Here is a 10,388-nt window from a genome sequence, read left to right on the forward strand (position 1 = left end):
TAAAAACCGTTAGCCATGACATCTTTTGTAACAGCTTATATTTTTTCGAACAATAGCTTTCAAGAACCTTGGAGGTACAGCAGAGAAAGCTGATTCCTCTATAGTTGCAGATGTTTTGCTTATCTCCATTTTTTTATATGGACACAACCTCCGATGTTTTCCAAACAATTTTGTTCGCAATAGTGTTGAAAACGCATTTCAGAAAAGAACATTTGCCATTCGCTTCAGAAACACATTGCCTAATCCATCTGCATCTTTATCTTTTCTTTTCTTTATTTTGGTGTCAAGTCGCTCATTTTTTTATATCATGCTCCGAGAAGTGAACTTCGTGCAATTGTTCTTAGCTCCGTTCGCTGATCTTTCTCTTAGAAGCACTCTTAGAGAAAACAGACTGGAAGTAGGTGTTGAACAGTTGTGCTTTTGTCAAGCTGTCGGTAGCTTGTGCAATCTCAAAATACTTTAGGAAAGTAAACTGGTTTGTTTTTTCACTGATCTTAAATACTTTTGGATGTTAAAGAATATGCCACTGGGAAATGGATCTTTTTCAAAGCTAAGTTTATCTTCTTAACGGCGTTTTTCAGGTCTTCTGAAAATATTGTAAGCTTTGTTTTCAATTTTGGTTGGTGGGAGGTCATCTCAAGAGTGTTGTTCCCTTTAATCAAGCTAGAACTTTGGTTTGAAAACCACGGAGCTGATTTGATGCGATATTTTGTTTTCCTTGGAAAGTTTGAGTGCATCAGCTTAAACAGCCATTCATACCAACGTTTTAGTACAACATTGACATTACTAAAACAATACGGTTGAAATGCAATTTCGATAATGATTTCTTCCAACGCCTTCTAATCTCTTTGTAAAGCAAAACAAAACAGAATAATCGCGCTTTGATCTTTCACATTGAAATTGAATAAATCTTGATTAGTAGAGCTACATTAAGCTTGATTGAAAATGGCACATGTTCTTCATGAATACCTGGTTCTACTTGTGATCTAACGTCAGCTAATAAACTCAATCAAGACAGTTAGTCAACAAACCGTCGAGTTGCCTTGAGCCTTCGTTTTTCTGTTGAGTGATATTGTTGTGAAGTAGAACATCTAAAACTTGTTTCCCATGCGGATCTGTGGAGAAGCTTTGTGTCCATTGCGTTCTATTAAAATGGATGTTGCCAACTATGGACACTGCCTTACAGTCCGCCAACAAAAGTTGACTCAACAAAAAATTAACTGAATCTGTATTATGACGATAAACACTGGATTTCGGAGAGATACAGACAACACAAAGAGAACATTTTGCGACTGCTTTGTATTTTCAGGACAATAGCATCTTCAATTAAAATCTCAAGCTCCAGTATCTCAATATTGACTTCAGTTTTGACTGCAATCAAAATCAAAACACCGCCATGGTTAGTGGTTGAGCTGCTTTAAGCCGCTCTATCTTGACGATGAAAGATGATTTGTCAAGTAACAAACACGAGCAGGGAATATGCATTGTAAAAGAAGGCGTTTTGTCATAATTGTTCCAAAGTCTAGTCAATTCGAAGACTCAGTTGACTGGGCCTTCACTTCCATCCAACTGTCATCTTTTTTTCTGGTTGAGTTTGAAATCTTTACTTCAAAAGTTTCTTCTATCAGTTCCCTCATCAATCAGTTTCTTGTGGCGTTTCAAGGATTCAAGTTCGAGCCTAGCTTCAGAAGTTGTCAATTCACGGCTCCGAACACTTGATGTTCAAATAATTTTAATTTGGCAACGGAAGACAGAAATTGGTCGTTTTTTCCCAGACACTAGACACATCTATTATTATAGTTCGACTTCTTTCGCTTCTGAATGCTCCAATCTTCTTTAAAGTTAACAATATTTCAGTTTACTTCAAGATGATTGAGAACCTTCAAAATTTTTTTGCATGTCCTGCTCATGACAATCTCTTCCGTTTTCTGAATCGAACTCGAATTCTAATTTCTTCCGGAATTGGTTCCACATTGGGAGTATCCTTCGGTGGGCGACTGTTGTCTCTTTACTTAACGTTTTCTTTCACCTCATTTACCGCTTTTTGATTTCAGAAACTTCGTTCTCCTGTGATTTGAAACTTTGTCTTTTTTCTGGTTTCAATGTTTAGCTGCTTTCTAAACTCTGCAAGCTCGACATCCTCATTAGCTTGAGCACAACTATTGGATCTGTTCTGCTCCCCCGAGTCTTTTTTCTGACCCCCCCCCCCCCGTTACAGTTTATATGCTTTTATAAAGCAGGTTACTGTGTAAGACAATAGTGTGTGCGCCCAGGGTTCATAAAGTATTTATGCTCACTAAACTGGGGGGTCGAATCAGAATGGATCCCAATTTTTACAGTGTAGAAGCGCGCTTCTGCCTAATTCTTTTATACCGCAAATTGCTACTTGTGATAACAAGGTACAATTTTGTAGCAAAATGCAATTTATTTTCATAGATGAAACAACTGAAGATAGCGTCACTTTAGTCGACCGCTTTTTTAAAAGTGGAACCTGAGAGTCACTGGTCGAATGAAGTTTCGATCTACTAGTCATAGCAATCTTTTTATCTGTAGCTACTTAAGATAATCCAATGTTGCACCAGCGAGACAACTAAGTTTTTCAAAGGCGCCATTGTTTGATTATCAGAAATAACTATTACTAAAACTTTATTGTCGAGATTGCTGATTGGATGTTTTCTCGGAGGTGCTTTCTTCCAAATAAAGTCTTCTTTTGCCCTCAAGATTGATTCCCTGAGTTTTCTCTTGCTCTGCTTTTCTCTTACGACTGCCGGTGTTGTTTGTTGGGATCTATTCTGTTTCGCTCCCTTCCTCGAGTGTTTTCTATGACCCCCCACTTACAAATTACATGTTGTTATGTAGCCTGTTACTATGCAAGCAAATAGCATGTCCGCTTGGGGGTCATAAAAGATGTATGCTCACTAAGCAAGTGTTCGAAACAGAACAGATCCGTTTGAACACACTTTTGCTTAATAACTGAGGGAAGAGTTTTCACGTCAATAACTTGATTGAAGTAATTTGGGGCAACGTATCTTATAGCATAAAATGCAGATATTAGGGCTCCGAATCTGTTCAAGATTACTTTCAATTCGTCGATGTGACAAGACGTATTTCCGTTAGACTTGTGACCTAATAAATTTGCTTAGAATATTTTGCCACAAAACAATGTTCGCTGTCTTCTTATTTCCTTTTGTCAGCTAGTAATTGAGATCTTTGAGTTCATCTTATTTCCTCGGCTCCAAATTTAAGGACTTGAAACAGCTCTCTAATGCAATAGAGTCGTCCAGATACATTTTGTTGTTACTATAGGATAGAGAATTCAATGTAATCCAGAGATCAATAAAGCAAACCATTCGTACCTTGCCTCTAAGAGTTTTCTATCCTAAACAGTTTCAGAATAACATGATTTACGGGGCAGCAGAGGTGGCCCCTTATCTTTGCTATGGTTCCTATTATCATTGGAGCAATTTCGTTACGACACTCACTACAAACAAGAGACCCTCAACTACAACAAAAATTAGAGACACTATCAGCAAAGGTCTACAGTGACACTGGTATTTGTCTACATCCACTTGCAAGAAAGCCAAGGAAATTGCTGCAGAACATCATCAAAGATTTTGATTACGGACAAAAATTATTGTGTGGCACGACGTTATAAAAAACATTATAACAGATCATCCTTTTGACCCCCGAACTCCCCTGTCATCTGCTCAACTGCTGAAGGAAATTCGGGCTTTGAAACAAATAGTAGGTGTTGTGTATTGCAAGCGAGAGGTTGCACCCAGCATACAGTCAGAGCTGAAAACTCTGAACATATCCGTTGTCAACGTAGTCAAGGATCTCATATCTAACAGTAAACGAACAGACAGCTCACAGACCCACGAGTGCAACGAGCTTCACCAACATTCCTTAGAAATTCACAGTCTCGAAATTGTTATCAATAACGGTATCGACCTCAATAGACTCTTAAAGAAACGAAATAAGCCGAACAAGCAACAACGAAAAGTGAAACGACAGAAACTGGAAAAAACTCAAGACAATGAATAATTTATATTAAGTTTTTTTTTGAAAAGACTGCATTTAAATGACCAGGCTTTGAACAAAACTTTGTATCGACTCTTCTTCTGTTGTTAAGAGACTGGATTTAGTTATCCAGACTTCTAGCATTATCTATTCATCTGTTCCTTGAGTCTCGCTTTATTTATCCCCCTTAACAATGACAAAAACATGCAATACGTGTAAAATAGTGATAAATCAAACATCGCCAAGATACATATGCGTCGCCTGTTCGCATGTTCATATGCACTTTGACACAAGTTGTACTGGACTTGCGAAAGTTGCAGTTATTGGTCTCAAAGAAGCGGGTCAATTGGCAATGCTTCTCTGTGTAAAATGTCTGAATAATGATGAGAGAGACAAGTTCATAAAATGTCCAACGATTGACAAGGTGAATGAAAAGATTGAAACAGAAACGCAGGAGATCAACAAAAAATTGCAGACAATGGGAAAGAGAAGAACAGCAGTCGTTGATACAAAAGTGGATAACGCCATTAAAACTACATGCGAAAAATTAGATAAGAGCTACGCGTAGGCTGTTGACGACCAGCCAAGAAATGTAGGTGCTACATCCAAAGCACACTCCAAAGAGCCGCCTGCTTTGGATCGTAATATCAGAAAAAGCATTCGAATACAAGGGGTTCAAGAAGACCCCGACAAATCCAAAGCCGAGAATTTTGTCCCCACTACGAAAGAATTGAACGATGTGTTAAACCGAATTGAAGTCGCAACCCAAATATCGGAGCTAAAACGACTCGGTAAATTCAGCAATAACTGGAAAAAACCACGGACACTATTTCTGACGCTTCCGACTGAACATGATGCCAAATTAGTTTTAGCGAAAGCCCACAAAAAAGAACAGTTCTCACTGAGAAAGCTCGGTTCATTTTACCAGCCTTGTCAAAAGAAGACGCAATTAAAGAAAATTTGTGTTTTAAAAAACGAAGAGAACTATTTGAGTAAAATGTTCCCCGCGATAAACAGAAAACTCAAAACCTGGAGTTGTTCAATGATGGCAGGAAAGTAGATTTAGGAGATAATCATGGAGGATGGTGACTAGGTTTCATCAATATTCTGCTAATTAATACAAGAAGCCTAGCATGCCTGGAAAGAAGATCGAAATTTGCTAATACAGTAATGCTCAATGACTAAAACATTATTTGTGCTTGCGAAACATGGATAAAGGACAACATTTCACCATCTGAACTACACTTAGACAACTACACCATATATAGATCAGACTGAAAACAAGATGCGGAAAACAACACTTACGGAGTGGCAATGATTGCCATCATAAACAGCCTAGCATCTGATCAACTTTTTAATAACCAACCCGACTGTTCACTCACCTGCAAACTAGAAATTAACAAACTCATTTTTCGTTTTTTTATTTCTGTGTTCTGCAACCCCCCGAAAGAAAATGGGTACAGATACACACAAGAGGACTTTGGAACACTTCTGTCAGCCCTACCAAAAAACAGCACAGCAATAATCGGTGGAGGTCTTAACTTTCCGAACACAAACTGGCACAATTTCTCAAGTGAGGACACTGACGAACAGGGAGTATTAGAACCCTTTGAAAACAACTTTTTTTTTCAAAGTGTTGGTTTGAACACCGCGAAAAAACATACTGTGCGTTGCCTTCTATCAAGAATGTTACATGCACTCCGCACTCCGTTCTTGACGAAGAATTCACAAAAAACAATTAACTGCTCAGATCACAAGGCAATCAATCTTCTAGTTGAGTGCCCTCACACGGAAATGAAACCAACTTTGGGAACTTTTCGAAGTTTTGGAAGAGTCGATTACTCGGAAGTAAGCGAAAAGATCAAAATTGCTGACTTCAAAACAGAGTGTTACACAAACATAAACAACCTGTGCGAAGAGATGTACGACTTTTTCGACAAAGTAGCACAAGCAACAATTCCCAAAAGGACCAGGCATAGTCAATCTCTATCACCTTGGATTACACCAAGTACGTCCAATTTGATGAAAAAATTGAACACTCAGCATTAACTTGTAGCGAGCAAACCAAAGTCATATCGAAAAAACATCGTAAGGAATTTTCAAAACGTTGTGACAGAGGCCGCAAAAATAGATTGGTGTAATTATCAAGAGAAGATAATGAGCACCAGGGACACCACTGTGATCTTCAAACATCTCAATAGTCCTAATAGGTCAACAAATTTTCAAGAGTTCTAAGCATTGGTGGAAGATCAGCATCCAACATTGAAGACAAAGTAAACTTACGAAACGACTTCTTTCATTCTGTCTACACTCCTAAACCTTCCTTTAGCGTAGAAGACATCATTTCTATGAACTCAACCTTAACAAACTTCTGTATATCAAAGCAAAAATTATTCGAATACAATCGGAGCTCGACATCACTAAACTGGAGGCCTTAACGAGTATCCCTCTATCTTCTCCCAAAAGCAGCGAAACCAATGGCTGATGTCTTATACCTATTCTTTAAGAACATAAAGCGCTTGAGAAAAATTCCCGACAATGGAAAATCGCATCAGTCACCCCTATTTATAAGAAGGGCGACAGGAGGCTGGTCACGAATTATCGTCCGGCTTCTCTACTGAATATCGACAGTAAAGTTTTCGAAAAATGCATTTATGAGCCACTATATAAACACTTTGAAAAACAATTGAGCAAGCATCAGCATGGTTTTGTTCGAGGTAGATCCGTAACTACAAATATGTTTTCCTTCCTGCAAAAGATTTACGAGGCAATGGACAGGAACACAAGTGTTAACATAGTTACCTTCGACTCTGACTTCTCCAGAGCTTTCGACGAAATACCGCATAAAGAATTACTCATCAAAGAAGGTCAAATTGGTGAGGGCGGATGCTCGAAGTTTTGGTTGACTATCTCCTTGATAGAAGAAGGTTCGTCAGAGCTGATAACACAAGCTCCAGGATTCTTGAATTCACAAGTGGTGTCCCCCAAGGATCTCTTTTTGGTCCCCTTCTGTTCTGTATACTCATGAACTACCTCCCAGATGTCCTAAGATTTAACGATCCCTACTTGTTTGCCGATGACTTTAAGATTCTCTCAATAGGATACACTGGAAAGAAGATCGAAATTTGCTAATGCAGTAATGCTCAATGACTAAAACATTATTTGTGCTTGCGAAACATGGATAAAGGACAACATTTCACCATCTGAACTACACTTAGACGACTACACCATATATAGATCAGACTGAAAACAAGATGCGGAAAACAACACTTACGGAGTGGCAATGATTGCCATCATAAACAGCCTAGCATCTGATCAACTTTTTAATAACCAACCCGACTGTTCACTCACCTGCAAACTAGAAATTAACAAACTCATTTTTCGTTTTTTTATTTCTGTGTTCTGCAACCCCCCGAAAGAAAGTGGGTAAAGATACACACAAGAGGACTTTGGAACACTTCTGTCAGCCCTACCAAAAAACAGCACAGCAAAAATCGGTGGAGGTCTTAGCTTTCCGAACACAAACTGGCACAATTTCTCAAGTGAGGACACTGACGAACAGGGAGTATTAGAACTCTTTGAAAACAACTTTTTTCTTCAAAGTGTTGGTTTCAACACCCGCGAAAAAACATACTGTGCGTTGCCTTCTATCAAAATTGTTACATGCACTCCGTTCTTGACGAAGCATTCACAAAAAACAATTAGCTGCTCAGATCACAAGGCAATCAATCTTCTAGTTGAGTGCACTCACACGGAAATGAAACCAACTTTGGGAACTTTTCGAAATTTTGGAAGAATCGATTACTCGGAAGTAAGCAAAATGATCAAAATTGCTGACTTCAAACCAGAGTGTTACACAAACATAAACAACCTGTGCGAAGAGATGTACGACTTTTTCGACAAAGTAGCACAAGCAACGATTCCCAAAAGGACCAGGCATAGTCAGTCTCTACCACCTTGGATTACACCAAGTATGTCCAATTTGATGAAAAAATTGAACACTCAGCGTGAACTCGTAGCGAGCAAACCAAAGTCATATCGAAAAAAACGTCGTAAGGAATTTTCAAAACGTTGTGACAGAGGCCGCAAAAATAGATTGGTGTAATTATCAAGAGAAGATAATGAGCACCAGAGACACCACTGTGATCTTCAAACATCTCAATAGTCCTAATAGGTCAACAAATTTTCAAGAGTTCTAAGCATTGGTGGAAGATCAGCATCCAAACTTGAAGACAAAGTAAACTTACGAAACGACTTCTTTCATTCTGTCTACACTCCTAAACCTTCCTTTAGCGTAGAAGACATCATTTCTATGAACTCAACCTTAACAAACTTCTGTATATCAAAGCAAAAATTATTCGAATACAATCGGAGCTCGACATCACTAAACTGGAGGCCTCAACGAGTATCCCTCTATCTTCTCCCAAAAGCAGCGAAACCAATGGCTGATGTCTTATACCTATTCTTTAAGAACATAAAGCGCTTGAGAAAAATTCCCGACAATGGAAAATCGCATCAGTCACCCCTATTTATAAAAAAAGGGGCGACAGGAGGCTGGTCACGAATTATCGTCCGGCTTCTCTACTGAATATCGACAGTAAAGTTTTCGAAAAATGCATTTATGAGCCACTATATGAATACTTTGAAAAACAATTGAGCAAGCATCAGCATGGTTTTGTTCGAGGTAGATCTGTAACAACAAATATGTTTTCCTTCCTGCAAAAGATTTACGAGGTAATGGACAGGAACACAAGTGGCAACATAGTTACCTTCAACTCTGACTTCTCCAAAGCTTTCGACAAAATACCGCATAAAGAATTACTCAAAGAAGGTCAAATTGGTGTGGGCGGATGCTCGAAATTTTGGTTGACTATCTCTTTGATAGAAGAAAGTTCGTCAGAGCTGATAACACAAGCTCCAGGATTCTTGAAATCACAAGTGGTGTCCCCCAAAGATCTCTTCTTGGACCCCTTCTGTTCTGTATACTCATGAACTACCTCCCAGATGTCCTAAGATTTAACGATCCATACTTGTTTGCCGATGACTTGAAGATTCTCTCAATAGTATACAGTGACACCGAATTCGGGAGGACATAAATGCAGTACAAAACTGGGTAGCGACAAACAAATTGGAACTTCCAGTCGACAAGTGTGCAATACTAAACATAAGATGGCCAGAAAAGAATTTTGAACTCTTAAATCAAAATTTGAACCCTCTGCAAGCAGTCAAGGACCTTGGTATAAACGTCAGTAAGAAACTGATTTGGTCGGGTCATATAAATGCTAGACTCAATAAAGCAAACAGAGTCTTTTACTTGATAAGGAGGAACGTCGCCTATGCCGTAAGACCTTCATAAAACGGATTATAGAAATGGCTGGTTCTGCCAGTCTTGTTATACAGAATCAACTCTAGCACGCACTCAAAATCTGATTTAGGCAATCTTGAAAAACTCCAGCGGAAAACAGTGAGGTGGATAACAGGACGACACGAGCCCTACGAGAATCAACTGAGGCTTTTGAACATTACCATTGTACATGCAGATGAACGATCTCCTCACTCTCTGAAAGCTTACTCAAGAAGGAGGAGACGATATTGAAATAAATGAAATAAACAAAGTTCGAGGAAGATCAACAGAATTGTACACGCTCAGTAAAGTAAGGCGCGAAAAGGCGCGAAACGAATTCGTTTTTAAAAATTGCGTAAAATATGCGTTAACCATGAAACAGATGCCAGGGTGTAATGTTATTCAATGCGCATGTTTGACTGGAGTTGTTTGATTGAAATTGAATACTTTAAGGTAAGTGAGCACATCTCATAAAAAAACAGTTTGTTAAGTGAGCATTCTCATTAAAAAACAGTTTGTTACTGTTGACTGTAAATTAATGTTGTCTTCAAAAGTGGATAATAGAACATCCAGTCCGATTGAAACTATGTGGCTCTCTTCCATTCTCTCATTTTTCTGCTAGTTTTTTGCCAAAGATGTGATGAGTTTTGGGATCTTTTCCGTTTGTGCCCCCCGTAGGTTATGCTCCCCCAATTACAGAGCACGTGTCATTACATAGTAAATCATTATGTAAAAATATTGCACGTGCATCTGGGGGTTGCAAATAATATGCACCCACTAAGCTGGGGGGGCACAAACGGAAAATATCCGAGTTTTGCGTCTCCTCTTGTCCTTTTGACCCCCGCAAAGCATTGTTTGTTATATTGCACGTTATTTTGTAATTAATGACATGTAGACATAGGATGCAAAGTCCTATGTAGACATAGGACAAAGTGTTTGCAAAAATGACCTTATATCTGGTGGATCCTGTCAGTTTTCTGTATACAAAATTTTGTCAGCAAGAAACTGATTTTGACAGCAAAAC

The sequence above is a fragment of the Convolutriloba macropyga genome, chromosome 5 (genome assembly GCF_964194025.1).
Source record: "Convolutriloba macropyga chromosome 5, txConMacr16.3, whole genome shotgun sequence".
Taxonomy (NCBI): Eukaryota; Metazoa; Xenacoelomorpha; order Acoela; family Convolutidae; genus Convolutriloba; species Convolutriloba macropyga.